At 33.0% G+C, this 14,410-nt stretch overlaps 1 pseudogene; it reads right to left on the reverse strand.

The window, feature by feature from the left end:
* The window catches only part of LOC149527822 (endoglucanase 9-like), a 28,359-nt pseudogene extending 17,143 nt beyond the window's left edge, over nucleotides 1-11,216 (reverse strand).
* Between the last annotated feature and the right edge of the window lie 3,194 nt (nucleotides 11,217-14,410).

The following is a 14,410-nucleotide window of genomic DNA, read 5'->3' on the forward strand; positions in this document are numbered from 1 at the left end:
CATAATACTCCCTTCCAAGGTTTACACATTGATTCACCATTGGAATGATAAGAACATTGGTTGAAGGTGGCCTCTTCAAGAGGATATTTGCCATGCCAATACAACTAACATACATTGGATTCCTCCATGGCTCTACAAGGCTTGCATCACACATGCTTCTCTTCACAATTTCTACTTATCACCCCCAAATTCATATTTCCACTTATCGCCCCCAAATCATAATATCAAGACAATGGCATCAATGGAGCCCATACTCCATGAAAATTTCCCCCCTTCTCTCCAAGAGAAGTGGCTCTCTACTACATTGTTGGGCCCAACTAAGCCCTTCACCCTAGACTTCTATTCCCTTCCCAAAGGATGAGGAAGCCCTCACACCCATAACAATGCTTGTCATTCACATCAAAACAAAAGATCAAGAAAGAAAGCCAAGACAATTACATGAACACAATACACATTCACAAACATCACAACACAATGCCCAAATCTACAGTACAAGATTCACAATACATCACTTTGAACCCATAAAAAATTTCTCCATACTTGTAGATTCATTATGCAATAAAAAAAGGAAGGAAATGAACATGCTTTAAAACACCAACCTTGGTCCAAGATATAAGCAAAGATAGTTTTTGTAGAGCTCTCTTAATCTCCCTTCCAAACCCTAACTATCTCTAAACTTAGAGAGTGGGTGAACACCCCACTAGTTTTTCCAAGACTCTCTAATAAAGCCTTCTCACTAACTATTTTAGCAAAGACACCTAGCCACTTCCTCTTACAAACTTGTCTCCCTCTAAATTTTCTATATTTGACCTAGTGGAAACATGAAAGAATACATGTGACAAATCTGATTTCGAATTGATGGAAGAATGCATGGGTAAAGGCCCCCCCTAGGTTGTCTAAGCACTCAAATGGTCAAAATTAGGTCCCTAACTTGATATACTATCCAATGGGTAACTTAATTTCACATAAAATACACTTTGGGACCACCTAATGTCCCCTCAAAACCCTAGCCAATTCCAAATTCGAATTTCCTTTGATTGTGACCCATCCTACCCCTTGTCAAGTGGGTTTTCTTACTCTTTAACAAGGTAATTACTTTTAGGGTAAAATGCCACCATAACCAAAACCCTAGATGACATGTCATTGCACACAAAATCCACAAGTGTCAAGTGACACATAAAAGCACATTCCACATCACCATGACATGTCCTTAATACATGTTTATGATTAAACATTTTCACATACAAGTAAACACACATTTACTAAATAAAATACATCACAACAAGGCTTTTGAATCTTCTAAAGATTCACCTTGGTTAAATTGTGTTCACATAAGCTTGGAACTTGTTTCCCCTAAGAATTTCCATGGTTCCACTTCCTACACATTAAACTTGAGCATCAGTAGTCCAAGGAGGTCATATAAAATATATATCATAAATGCATATAATTTCAAATTTTATGAAATCCCTATTAACATAATTCAAATAAAATTTCCTTTCCTAATCATTTTAGTTAAATCATTCAAGATCAAATCTGCATATCATAAACCATCATAATCAATTTAACATCTATCTACATACCATAAATTGTCATAATCAATTTAACGTTTATCTGCATATCATAAATCATCATAATCTAATTAACATTTCACATCACATTATAATCTAATTCTATCATGTCATAAAGCTACATCTATATGTCTTCGATCATCTGATACATAGAATTAGGTTCTTAGTACATATCATAATCGCAAACACTACTTCAATATCAAAATCAATAAATAAAATAATCCACTATCCATCTAAGTTTTGAATAACTGTCAAAATATCAAGGTCCCAAATATAAAAATGCAAGTACTAATGTCTATGCTATGATGGGTTGGGGTGAGGCCTCACATCCTCCCCCACTAGGCATCAACCTCCTCCTAGAGTTCATCAAAGGGGTATGGGTACCAGTATTTCATCTATGCTACATCCTACCATAAATTCATGACCTCATCATAATAATCCCACTGGATTCTAACCTAGTTCAACTCTTTGCCTAGAAGTTTGAGGGTCTTTCAAAACAAAAAGTGATTGAGTTCCCATGTTAGCTATTTGTTTGTCTCCAACTATAGCCCCAATATCTATAGCTTGGTGCTCTGTCTGATGACCCTCACTTACTGCAAAGATCTTATGGGCCCTATGTGTAGACACCTAAAAACCTTTAGAAAATAAAGTATTTTTTTTTTTTGAAAAATTTCTGATGACATCATCATTTATTAATTAATTAATTATTTAATTTATTTATTTATTTTTATGCCATTAAATCCCTTTATCTTAATTAAAAATATTTAATTAAGGAATCCCTTCCAAAAATGTTTAAATCTTATTTAAACATTATTTCCTTATTTATTAATTATTTAATTAATAAATTGACCAAAAAACCCAAAATAAATAAAAAATTTATTTTTTGCCCAAAACCTGGCCAATTTCCTTAAGACCACTAACCTCTTCCAAAATCTTCTAATCCTTCTTTAATTTTGATTAAAGGCTAATCTCATCATTTCGTACCCCTAATCCCAACTCAAAATATTTAATTAAGATTAAATATTAATCCTCATGTTTATTAAAAAAGTTTTAATAAATATCTCCTCAATCCAAACCCTTGAAATAAATAAAACTTTATTTATTTCCTAAAAATCTAATTTATCCTCATCCTAAGAAGTTCTAGACTCTTCTAAAAAGTCTTCATCCTCATCCTAGGAAGTTCTAGACTATTCTGGAAAGTCTTTATCCTCATCCAAAGTCTAGACTCTTCTAGAAGATAGAAGATGTCTTTAAACCTAATCCTAATCCCCTCCTAACCTTGTCACATTCCCTAAACATGGGTTAAAACTTACTAACCCAAGCCAAAGTTAACAAATATCTCCTCCTTCACCCACCCTCATTAAATGCCATCCACTTGCCTATCCCTAAGCTAATCCTAAACCATCCTAATTCATCCTCTAATCATTTGCACAATCCTAAGCAAGCTTAAAACCCTCCTAATCAAGCCCAAGTTGAAATTGCTCTCATCTCCCTCAAAATATCTCAACCATAAAACTTTATGAAGCCCACTAGGCCATAAATGACTCTTCCAAGCCCTTTTATTGCTCTTACAAGCCATTATGAGGGTCTTTATGAAGATTTTATCCCTTGAGCCTCCTTTGTTGACTCATCCTTCCCCTTTCTCCATCCTCTCACCCTATGACATGTGTCACTCCTTGATTGGCTTTAAGGAAGCACAATCCATGTGCTCTCCTCTCATGCAATCTGAGCCCTCCATGAGCTTTTTCCCATCCTTGCATCTTAGCCCTCAATCCCTCAAGCCTCTTGCCTATAAATTGGATCATTTCCCTTTGCAAAACAACACAATCCATGAAGTAAAGTCATAATGCCATTTTAAGAAGCCATTTTACATCAAAACCATACACTCACACCCAAATTCCAACTCCATTTGAAGCCCTTTTTGAAGCATAAGCTTGAGCATACATCCTATCTATTTAGACAAAACCACTTAACAAGAGAGCTTCTCATTGAGAGAGTCCATTAGTGGCTCATATTCTCAATTGAGAGTTCATCTTAGTCTATCTTGAAGTTTATGAATTTTGTTTAGTTTGTAGAAGCTTTATTTAAATTTGGTTTCTATTAGCATACTAACATTGCTCATATACACCGTGTAGGTCTCCTACTATGGCTTCGAAAGTGGCCCCATACCAGCTACCTCATATCAAAACTTGTGGGCACTCTCTTGCTAGGTGTCTCATATTACCACAAGTGTAACATGACCCTCGAGTATGAATCCAATCGTCCTGTGATCTTTCCTGTTGTTGACCCCTCATCCTAATGGGTCCACTATAACTGTCTCTAGATGATTGTTGAGTCTAAGTTGGTTGCTCGTAAAGAGTCGGTGTCCACTCTTCCAATGTAGGGCTAGTGTCCCATTAGAACCCCTATTGTGTCTGTGGGACCTTAGAGGACCCTATTGTGCAGTTGTGGTTTCTCTTCCAAGGGGGCCTTTGATGTTCTGACTGTTGAGAAGGATATCAGTTGTGAGACCGACCCCAAACTCTTGTTTATTATGACCATCTCTAGCAACCAAAGCTACCTCAATTGCCTTTCTAAAGGTGTTAGGAAAGGCCAAGTGTATTGAGTTTTGAAGAGGCAAGTTAAGACACTTGGTGAATCGATAGATCTGTAGCTTCTCATCCTTCATGTACTTGACATAAGGAAGGATCTCTAAAAATCTACTCTCATATTGGGCTATAGTAAGGCCCCTCTACTGGAGGTCATCGAACTCCTCAATCTGACTCTGTCTAAAATGCTTTGAAAGATACCTATCTCTAAATCTGGCTACAAATGCCTCCCAGGTAAGTGTGTCTACTCTTACTTTGCCTATAGTCTCCTCCTATTTACACCAAGTGGAAGCATTGTCTCATAGTAAATGGATGGAAAGTCAGGCCTTTAGATTTCTCCCATATGGTTGCAACCTGAAGCACCTCTCTAAACTCTATAACCATGTCTTTGCCTATGTACCATTTGTGGTTCCAATGAAAAGGGTGGTTTGCGTCGGATCAAATCCATAATCTCATTCCCCATGTCCTTGGGTGCCCTCACTATTGTTGGTGGCTCTATGACTGGTGGTGGTTCAATCTGATGAGCTAAGGCCTCTTCTTGGTCACCTTGTCCCTCTGCATCTCTAGGTGGGGGAATCCTTCTTCTTTCCCTATTATCAGCTCTTTATTCCCCTATTCCTTGCTATTCAAGCTATGGAATTATAGATGGCATCCTCACTTGCACTACTATGATAAGATTCTAAATGGCTATAAAGAGTTGATTAAGATTTTGAGGTTTCTCAAGTGGAGGCCCACCAATTCCATGTCCTGCCCCTCCAGGTGCCACTTGTGCACCTCTAGGGCCTCTAGCCCTTTGACAACCATTATGAGTAATGACAGGTATCCTACACACAAGTTTCTGTGTTAATGAGTTAAGCGTAATAGGTTAGGTTCTAGTGTTGTAATCCTAATTTGATACCAAAATGTCATGCCCTAAGTTTATGATTCAAAACACAACCAACAATTTTTATTTTTTTTTGAAAGGTGTACTATAGCTTTTATGTATAGATCTATACTTGTTATGAATGTTCCATTGAACTGTGAGTTGTCCGGATAATAATTTATATTTCCTTGAGGGTGCTAGAAATTTACTAATTTGATCATTGAGTTTGGAGATGGAAAAGTTAGTTGATGTAACATAATTTGTTTTAATTGAGGTCATGTACTTCAGTTCTCCATGGCAGTGCCAAATTATCACCTAATATTAACTAGCAATCTAGGTTACAATAAAATAGCTAGGTGATGCTATCATTTCTAATTCCCATCCTATCCTCGAAGTGAGACATTATGGATGCAATTGGGAAGCACAATTTCTGCATCGATGTTGTTATAATGGTTCCATAGTTGCTTGGGTGAAGATGTTATACAGCAAGGTATTTTAAATTATTTATCATTTATTCACTATCCAATTTCTAAAATAAATTACTATTTTCCAATCCTCTATTATTATTGGGAAGTCATACCTTTATGATTTAATGAAATAAATAAGGAATATATAAAGATCCAATTGAGAATTATGATTCTATTATCAACTATATACCGTTACTCTTAACTATGATTCTCAGTTTATACCTCCAATTAATAAAAATATATTCTAACTATAAAACATTGTATATTACCAATTACTTTAACTATTACCATTACATATACTTATCCATCCATGCTAATACCTATATATATATATATATATATATATATATATATATTAGTTACTTTATAATTACTATATTAATCCTATGATCCAATGTCTATTCACTACAAAGAAATTAATCTATAACATTGTTACTTTATAAATTATTAAATAAATCTTAATAATCCCAATCAATAAAATGCATTACTAATAATACCCTCTAATAACATACATTATTAGTTAATTAACCCCTAATCGTAGCTTTATTTGCTTAGGTTCAACATGACAATCCCATGTCCCAACATTTCCCTCTAACCTATACTACACATGTGCCCATCCCACTTAATCATTGATTAGCTTATTAAATAAATAAAATGAACCTACATTCTCCTCTTACAACTATTCCTTACAAGTCTCTAACTTACCACCTACACTCCATCCTTTTTCCAATGCATAACCCGAATCCCAAACATGTGATAAAATTTTCTTGTTCTAACCACTAACACATGTCACAAAAAAAACTAACCCTAAACATTTAATAAAAGAAATCCATTTAGAACTAAAAAAAAAAGACACCTTCTCTTCCTACACGTATCATGAGTTAAACAAGGCAAATAAAATAAGCAAATTTACTTTATTATCTTGCTACCCATTTACCCCCTAACATCTATAATCTACTTTCAACCACTTAAATCTACACTTTCCATCCTTGAGTGAATTTCTTAAATCCTAAACCATAGACTCACGTGACCCCTATCTCTTCTCCCAAGATGGGGTTGCTTTATTTACCCACCCTCCCCCCACCCCCCCCACACCCACCAAATCCAACATTTATCCTAGCCATAAATCTAACATGACTAACTTCACAATGCCTAACTACTTCCCCACTTCCCAAATTCTTATCTCCTCCTCCCTAGACATGATGTGGTGGGATGTTAGTCAAGGGTGCAAACTTTTCTTATTGCAAGTACTAAGTGCCTAGGAAAAATGTCTTTTCTTATGTTAGACTAAGGGACACAATAATTACCCCTTTTATAGCCTCAAGGTGAAACAAAGACAAGTCGCCTAGTGTGGAGACCACTACACTTCTTTCAATGTTGATTTTTTTTTTAACATGGTAATGAGTGGATGTCTAGGTAATAAGGGGTTACTAATACTTAAGTTTGGTATGTATATAAATTTTCTTTTATTTTTCTTTGGTTAAAGTTTTAGGTTTTATATTTCTTTTTATTTTCTTTTTATTTTTCCTATCCTCCTATCCCATAATGGACCTTCATGAAACCTTTTTGGGAGAATCCAAGGAATATTCCTTGGATTAAAATATTAGACTGTAATAGGGAAGAGACTTACTTGTCTCTCCCATACAAAATCGAGGGAGTAATTTATGCACATACAGGCTTATTCATTTTATGAAGTCTTATACTATGATTTCTACCCATTCCCTCTCCTTGCTAAAATGTTTTGTGACATCAGATTGTTTTAGGTATTAATTTTAAAATCTATCTTAGCATACTACTTAATGCATCTTCTTGTGGGTTCTATGAAAATATATTTACTTGTTGAATTTTAAACTTTATGAGCCATATTCTACAAATCTACAAGCAACAATAATTTTGAATTTCATAACACATAAAATGAACCATCAAAATTTGACAACATGTAAACTTACAATGCAATCATCTATGTTTTGATTTAAATCACTATATCAAAAGAAACATAACCATTATGAATTATCACCGCTAATTGATTTATGAGAAGAAGTGTCTCATTTACATGATTCTCCAAATTACATCAAACCACATAATGTTAAAACTTACAATAAATATTTCCTTACAATTAAAATATATATACAATTTCTCAATCCTTCCTTCCACAATTTCAAACAATAAACAATGATAAAAAGATCTCTTTTACATCACAATCAAATAACAATAGAGACTTGATATCACAACACCTTTGAAATGACATGGAACATTGGTCTCTCTTTACACACTTGATTTTTTAAACATTGTCAAGGGTGACACCCTAATATCTTCAAGGAAACCATCTTCACAAAACATGCATATACACACAAACTAGGAACCATGGAGGCTCATCTCCCATCCACAGGCTTCTATGAAGCCACCCACCGAGCAGGCGAAACAAGATCCAAATGGGATACACACATACAACATATGATAATGCGTGAGAAACTTACAAGACAACACATAATACTCCCTTTCAAGGTTTATAGATTGATTCACCATTGGAATCATAAGAACATTGGGTGAAGGTGGGCTCTTCAAGAGGAGATTTGCCATGCTAATACAAATCACACACATTGGATTCCTCCATGCCTCTATAAGGCTTACATCACACATGCTTCTCTTCACAATATGTACTTATCACCCCCAAATTCATATTTCCACTTATCTTCCCCAAATCATAATATTAAGAAAATGGCTTCAATGGAGCCCATACTCCATGAAATTTCCCCCCCTTCTCTCCAAGAGAAGTGGCTCTCTACTACATTTTTGAGCCCAACTAAGCCCTTCACCCTGGACTTCTCTTCCCTTCGCAAAGGATGAGTGAAGTCCTCACACCCATAACAACACTTGTCATTCAAATCAAAACAAAAGATCAAGAAAGAAAGACAAGACAATTACATGAACACAATACACATTCACAAACATCACAACACAATGCCCAAATCTACAATACAAGATTCACAATACATTGCTTTGAACCCATAAATTTTTTTTGCATATTTGTAGATTCATTTTGCAATACAAAGAGGAAGGAAATGAACATGCTTTAAAACACCAACCTTGGTCCAAGCTAAAGGCAAAGATAGTTGTTGTAGAGCTCCTTTAATCTCCCTTCCAAACCCTAACTATGTCTAAACATAGAGAGTGGGTGAACACCCCACTAGTTTGTCCAAGACTGTCTAATAAGGTCTTCTCACTAACTATTTTAGAAAAGACACCCAATCACTTCCTCTTACAAACTTGTCTCCCTCTAAATTTTCTATATTTGACCTAGTGGAAACATGGAAGAAAACACACATGACAACTCCAATTTCAAATTAATGGAAAAATGCATGGGTAAAGGGGTCCCTTAGGCTGTCTAGGCACTCCGATGGTCAAAATTAGGTCCCTAACTTGATAATCCAATGGGTAACTTAATTTCACATAAAAGACACTTTGGGACCACTTGATGACCCCTCAAAACCCTAGCCAATTGCAAATTTGAATTTCCTTTGATTGCGACCCATCCTACTCCTTGTCAAGTGGGTTTTCTTACTCATTAACAAGGTATTTAGTTTTAGGGTAAAATGCCACCATAACCAAAACCCTAGATGACATTTCATTGCACACAAAATCCACAAGTGTCAAGTGACACATAAAAGCACATTCCACATCACCATGAGATGTCCTTAATGCATCTTTATGATTAAACATTTCCACATACAAGAAAATGTACATTTACTAAATAAAATACATCACAACAAGGCTTTTGAATCTTTTAAGGATTTGCCTTGGTTAAACTATGTTCACATAAGTTTGGAAATTGTTTCCCCCAAGAATTTCTCTAGTTCCACTTCCTGCACATTAAACTCGAGCATTAGTAGTCCAAGGAGGTCATGTAAAATATATATCATAAATGCGTATAATTTTAGATTTTACAAAATCCCTATTAACATAATTCAAATTAAATTTCCTTTCCTAATCATTTCAGTTAAATCATTCAAGATCAAATATGCATATCATAAACCATCATAATCAATTTAACATCTATCTGTATACCATAAATTGTCATAATCAATTCAACATTTATCTGCATATCATAAATCATCATAATCTAATTAACATTTCACATCACATTATAATCTAATTCTATCATGTCATAAAGCTGCATCCATATGTGTTCAATCATCCCATACACAGAATTAGGTTCGTAGTACATATCATAATCGCAAACACTACTATAATATCAAAATCAATAGATAAAACAATCCATTGTCCATCTAAGTCTCGAATAATTGTCAAAATAACAAGGTACCAAATATCAAAATGCATGTAAGAATGTCTATGCTATGACGGGTCAAGGTGAGGCCTCACACATTCAGACAATTTTCTTATCTGATAAGGATTTTTCTACTGTTGCAGATTATATGGATGCTAGTTATATAAATTGATTAAAGTTGTTTTGATGTGGTTCGCAAGAAAATAGAAAGGCTCACAAAAACATTCCATGTGTATTATCATGCAAACCAAGTGTCTTCTATGTGTATTACCAACGTATATAATGAAGAAAATAGAATATGCATAATGACATTTGGGGTCATATGATACAATACTTATAGTTCTTTGAGTTAAAAATGTCTAAGGAGGGTTTTGGAAAAATAAATAGACTATGAGAAAACTCGCTACTAACCAATGGAGAAACAAGAAGATGAAAAAAGAGAAGTTCAAATTTTTAACAACATTTAGTTATAAAAAAATTCTTAGACCATAGATTTAAGGGATGATGTACATTTTCTAAATACAAATTAATGTGAAAATTGCATGGCTGAGCAACCATCATAGTGTGAGATTCGATTGGATGGTTCCAAAGAGAAGAGCTCAGTTGGAAGAGTTTTATGCAATAAATTAAATTGATTTTAATCATGTGTAAATGAGACAAAAAGTAGTCCATGTGATTGGATTAGAGGGTATAAAGGGAAGAGAAAGAGAATGACCTATGAATACATGGCATCTATGTTTTCGACAATAGAGGCATTGAAGGTCTTCAACATGTAGTATGTCCCCCACTTGATCAATTTCGTGATGTGGTCGAGCTCTACGATGCCTTCATACTTGTGCCTATACTCAATCACACTCCAGCTCAACATGGTGATTGTGAATGCTCAAGGAAAACCAAATTTGATATGGTCCCTTGCATCATAGTATCCGCCCACCAAATCCACCTAAAATATAAACAATAATGCAATGTTAACACATGACATTCATTACATGTTTCAAATGATTAAATGTTCAATATAAAATTGATACATCCAATTTTAAGTATAATACATTCAATTGTTCATTGAAAAATAGATATATCATATGTTTTAAGTATATGTAAACTCTGAATAATACATTTACAAAATTTTCTTGAATAATCTACATTTTTTAACTAAACATATTCAATTTTTTTAATAATAGTAACTAAATGCTACATTGATCACAAAATATCAACATTTTTCACTACGAGTGAATGCAGATCAGAACTTGTATGAATCATTGAAATATGATCACAAATACATATAGTTTTTCATGAGTGAATGATCATAACTTGACATAAATAATCCATACATTGATCACAATATACCAATATTTTTCATGATCGGACAGATTTAAACGATGTTGTTAGAAAAAGTAGAAAGAAAACCTCACCTTTGTGCACTGACATAAGAATCCAAAATCCCATCTCGAAGGCTGAAATTTCCTCTCCAGGAAATATTGTTTGTTCGGCAAAACACCCACTGCACCCACCAAACACACAAGATTGATCAGCACATGAAGGATTCAATTTACATTCACTTGGTGTTCTTGTTTTATGCTAAATAATTGGGAAGGTATTTTTTCTTATAATCAATTGAATTCTAGTCAAATCAGCAATGGATCATGAACAACATTTGGTTTTTATGAATATCTAATTAAAGTTAAATGTGTTGTTTAGCTTTAAGGAAGATGAGTTCTCTTCCAACAATATTTTTGAAATAGGAAAATTAAAGGCCAAGTCAAAATTCATATAATGTTAAGTTTGATCTAAACAAATATAAACAACTCCATGTTTTGATGAAAAAACAAGAATTATAAAATGTCAATCAATTATAAGAACATGAAGTGGATGTAGTTTTTGCACATCTATCACCATGAAACTACATAAAAATCCCAATCAAAATGATTAAACTTATATTTAAATAGAAAAGGTAATTGTGTCGAAGAAGGTGATTGTGTCAAAGGTGTGTTAAAAGCATTTGCATTCATTGACATGAGTTTTAACATTTAATCTCTCCCATGACAAATGGCTTGTGATAATTGCCAAATTAAAAAATTAAAAAAAACTATAACCATATTGATTTATCATCAAACATGACCTAAACTACTTAGAATACAATTGTGATTATGGAAATCGAACTAGTTTCACATCTACTAAACCATATGGATAAAAGAGAAAACAAGTGTCATGAAGTTGCTCTACTTATTATATTTAAATAAATAATATATCTATTATATGTTTAATTTTACTTATCATATATAATAAATGAAACTAAATAAGATGTACTGTTGGGTTTGTGTGATCCTCTTCTTTGCATTGTGTGAAAATATAAATTGCTTTTGTTGAAAAAGAAAATAGAACAAGGGGCCAAGCGCCAATTGTAGGTAATTATTTAGTTGTGAAATTTTAAGCATGATGTATAAAAGACTATATGAATATGCAATATAATAGCACTTAATGGACTAAAATTAATCTATTCCTTAACAACCATAAGTACTAATTGTATTATAACCAATGTTTTCAACAAATTAATGAATTTGACATCAAGATTGACAGACTATGCCAACAATTGCATCAACATTAGATTGAACAAAAAAATACTCAGTGACTATAGAATTTTGAAAAAGTCATTAAGTTTGATTCATAACATGAACAACTTAAATTGCTTCAATGGAAAAACTCTTGATATATAAGTCTTGGAAAATAAAAATGAGCTCTTGGCAAAACTAAGTAGTTTTAATACTTGAAACTTGGACTACCACTATAATGAAAAATAATCTACCAATCAGCAATAGAAATATTCTCTACTTAAACTTGTTACATAAATTATCCATATTACTTCACTGATGACACATATATATGCTAGAAGGCATATCAATGAGTTGTGGAGCATCATAGAATGTCAATGATGTTTGTTTGTATGTTGAATTCTAAATTCATACCTGCCAAAGTACAATTGATAGTTGAATATAACACTACATTTGTTTTAAAAATATAATTTGGTTGACCATAATGGAGTTGGACTCTAGAAGAAATTTTTATGTAAACATTGCAATGGTATACAATAATAATCCACATTGAGAAAGAAGAAAATTTCTTCTGAGTTAGAAGCACGGGTTCTTTAGATGCCTATTTAAATCAAAAACTTGAAACATCAAGCTTCATACTAGATTTCACCAATTGAAGTTGTAGACCATCAAAGAATGCTACTAAGACACATGAATAAAATGACTATCTTGTTAATCTTTATTTCCTAATTCTACCAAGTCAAGCAGGTAAAACTCATTGGTGTCTATAATGAAATTGTGTTGTTTCACAAGGCTTAATTAAAAAGGCCTCATTTTGCCAGTCATGCATTAAGCAAATTGGATTGTCTTAGGTGAAAGAGGTCCATTCAAAGAGGTACAGTGAAAGCCTAAACATCACCATTGTAGAAAAGTCAATATCATTTTACAGGATCATGAAAAAAAAATTATAAAATAGAAGAAAACTATTAAGAAAGTTCCAATGCCATCAAATTGTGATGGCCTCATGGTAAAGGAAAACATCAAACAAATAAACTTTACAATAAATAAATAAAAGTGTTCACAATAAAAGATAAGAAGTCATATTTAATACAACAATTGTTAGTAGTCAATTGCACTTCAATATTAATGTTAGTCTCCAATTTTAAAGTTGGAGTGATCTATTTTGTTATTTGAGATTTTAATTATGTGGGTAAAAGAGTTTTATTCAAAATCAAATTTAAAAACTATAGAAGGTAAATGTCTTTTACTCAAAAAGACTATACAGTTGAATCTTTATAGCAATATGATAATTTTACATGTGAAAAATAACTTTCAGTTATCAATCAAATTACAACCAAATTCAAGAAATAATTAAAAATAATTAAAGTTGTTTACAAATGAACATGATCAATAAAATTAGTTGATAGGTCACAATATAGTGAGAAGCAAGTAAAGTATTAATATAGACTAACATTGGAAATCATGTTATTAAAAACCTAGTTTAGAATCTGTAGAATGATAGAGCAAACAATAAGAAATTACTGCCCATAAAATTCAGTCAAGCGGCATATATTTCCTAGTTGATGACAATTAACCTGACATGGAATCCAAAGAAAGTGAACTACATGAATGTTTTATGATAATGATCCTCAATTTTCATGAGGGAGAACTTGATAATTACAAATTAAATCTTACAAGCTATTATTAGATTTAAATTCATTCTCTATTGTATTCAACAACTCCCTCTTTTCAGCATTAGAACTCTATGAATAAACGAGTCCATGAGTACAAAATTCACTTCCCAATCAAACATAGGATGAAACATTTTTGTTAAAGGCAATATCTTGTATTTCCACATTTGTTTTCATTCAACTACAGACAACTTAAAAGCAAAACAAGTCATGTACATTAACAAAACTTTGAAACATTGGAGAAGTAAATATAATATATATAAACTAAGCATACTATGGTCAAGAATATTATATTATAATAATCCAAATAGCTCAGCTAGCAAATTTCTACTAATATTAATAGGATTCTTATAGGAAACCACAAAGAAAATTATCATCAATGTTTAGATTGAACAAGGGTGTCTCTTGAATTGAATGGAAC

This window comes from Cupressus sempervirens, unplaced genomic scaffold, assembly GCF_028749045.1.
Source record: "Cupressus sempervirens isolate cs-2001-9-10 unplaced genomic scaffold, ASM2874904v1 CseChr00s100002_03, whole genome shotgun sequence".
Lineage (NCBI taxonomy): Eukaryota > Viridiplantae > Streptophyta > Pinopsida > Cupressales > Cupressaceae > Cupressus > Cupressus sempervirens.